We start from the raw sequence: 2,510 nt of genomic DNA on the forward strand, positions 1-2,510 counted from the left end.
ATTTGGGATTTGAAGGCTGACCAAGACCTGACCAGGTACCTCCAAATCTCCCCTTCCATACTGTAATAAAGAATCAGAAGACAAGAAAATAAACATTAGGACTGTCAATTAATGAACATTTCTAGAACATGTAGAATTCAAAGATTATTTTGTTTATCAGTTAAGAAAGGATGCTGGCCCTCTGGCCATTGTGTTTGGTCATATTGAAAAGAGAAAAAGGCATAGCCATAAATACAGTTAATAGGACGGGAGGGGACAGGCTGTTAGCTCCGGTTAGCCCTTTAGCATCGAGCTAGCGGAGCTTCTGTCATTCAAATAACTCTGACATGTTTAAAACCTATAACACCCAATTTATTAAAATATCCGGATTTAATCGGGCTCTCTCCCATAAGTACAGTTAATAGGACGGGAAGAGACAGGCTCTGTTAGCCCCGGTTAGCGCGATGCTAAAGAGCAGCTCTACCGGAGCATGCCACCTCAACAGGTGCAAGTTAGCCTCCGGTTTGATATTCGCCGGATATTCGGTTTACCACCCAATCGGATTCATCAACATAAGTGCAATACATTACGGGCTTAGTATGTTGAGGACGGTTTAGGACACCGTATCGCGAAAATCACAAACACATGTTGTCATCATCGATGTCTGTGCAACAACGTCATTTACGTTCTGGCTGCTACCTGTTTTAGGGACCGTCAACAAGTTACACTCACCGACTGGTGGCAGAGACGTTACCATGGAATTGTTTCTGGAAATAAATCATATAAAATAACATAAAAAATCACTAAAAAATACATTTTGTCACCTGATTGTAGTAGTAGTTGCCAATGGTGGGCTGCTACTTACTGCAGGTAACTTTGCTAATATATTGCATTATTGTTAAATGGAATGCAATTATTAATTTCAAATATAGTTTAGTCGATTATTGTCGAATATTAAACTATTAACTGCATTATGATTAACTATATTGCAATATTTTTGTGTGATTAATTTCCTGAAACAATTCCATGGTAACGTCTCTGCCACCAGTCGGTGAGTGTAATCTGTTGACGGTTCCTAAAACAGGTAGCAGCCAGAACGTAAATGACGTTGTTGCACAGACATTGATGGCGCCAACATGTGTTTGTGATTTTTCGCGATATGGTGTCCTAAACCGTCCTCAACATACTGCCCGTAATGTATTGCACTTATGTTGATGAATCCGATTGGGTGGTAAACCGAATATCCGGCGAATATCAAACCGGAGGCTAACTTGCACCTGTTGAGGTGGCATGCTCCGGTAGAGCTGCTCTTCAGCATCGCGCTAACCGGGGCTAACAGAGCCTGTCTCTTCCCGTCCTATTAACTGTGCTTATGGGAGAGAGCCCGATTAAATCCGGATATTTTAATAAATTGGGTGTTATAGGTTTTAAACAACATGTCCGAGTTATTTGAATGACAGAAGCTCCGCTAGCTCGATGCTAAAGGGCTAACCGGAGCTAACAGCCTGTCCCCTCCTGTCCTATTAACTGTATTTATGGCTATGCCTTTTTCTCTTTTCAATATGACCAAACACAATGGCCAGAGGACCAGCATCCTTTCTTAACTGATAAACAAAATAATTAATTGACAGTCCTAATGTTTATTTTCTTGTCTTCTGATTCTTTATTACAGTATGGAAGGGGAGATTTGGAGGTACCTGGTCAGGTCTTGGTCAGCCTTCAAATCCCAGATGTGGAGACTGCAGGGATACCTCACAGAGAAGACACTAAAGAGTCATCTATCATTCATCGAGTGGACTCATTGGTTTGCGAATGACCACAAAGATGCTCCCATAGGCAGATTGCTGCATGGCATTCACCACTCATTCAAATTGTAGAGGTTGGAGCAGTCTTCCTTGTGGTCACTTGCCATAACACTGTCATGTGTTTTATGAAAACACCCATCAGTAATATTTAAATTGAGTTGATGTGGACGGCTCTTTTTTTTGTCCGATTTCTTCAGTGTTCAGTGCCTGTTTGTGAGATATGCATTGTTTGAAAGATAAGCCTTTGATTTTGTTTAATTTTAATATGCCTTTCATGAACAGTGGTTTGGGGTTTTATAACAACAATTAAAGTGCTTAACTACTGGTGAACGATGTTGCAGAACATATATGGTTTGTGTTGATTGCATGGAAAACGGAATAACCAGTTACAACTAATATGGTAAGAGCCTGGTAATACCATGGAAAACAAACAAGGCTTCCTTTTACAGTACAGTTTCAGCTTACTTAGTGGGTAAATTGTCGTGTTTTACTTGGTAACGTCGCAGAACATACATGGTACAAGTTTGTGTTGACTGCATGGAAAAGGGAATAATGTATTACAAATTATATGGTAAGAACCTGGTAATACCATGGAAACAAACAAGGCTTCCTTTTACAGTACAGTTTCAGCTTAATTACTGGGTAAATTGTCGTGTTTTACTTGGTAACGTCGCAGAACGTACATGGTACAAGTTTGTGTTGACTGCATGGAAAAGAGAATAATGT

General features: G+C 40.2%; 1 long non-coding RNA gene across 1 annotated transcript; it reads left to right on the plus strand.

Moving 5' to 3' along the window:
- The first annotated feature begins 931 nt into the window (after positions 1-931).
- LOC132452989 (uncharacterized) lies at positions 932-2,114 on the plus strand. Its single transcript, XR_009524545.1, has 2 exons — positions 932-1,030; positions 1,652-2,114. It is a non-coding gene; the product is annotated as an uncharacterized LOC132452989 (long non-coding RNA).
- The last annotated feature ends 396 nt before the right edge of the window (positions 2,115-2,510 follow it).

Source organism: Gadus macrocephalus, chromosome 23 (genome assembly GCF_031168955.1).
Source record: "Gadus macrocephalus chromosome 23, ASM3116895v1".
In the NCBI taxonomy this organism is placed as follows: domain Eukaryota; kingdom Metazoa; phylum Chordata; class Actinopteri; order Gadiformes; family Gadidae; genus Gadus; species Gadus macrocephalus.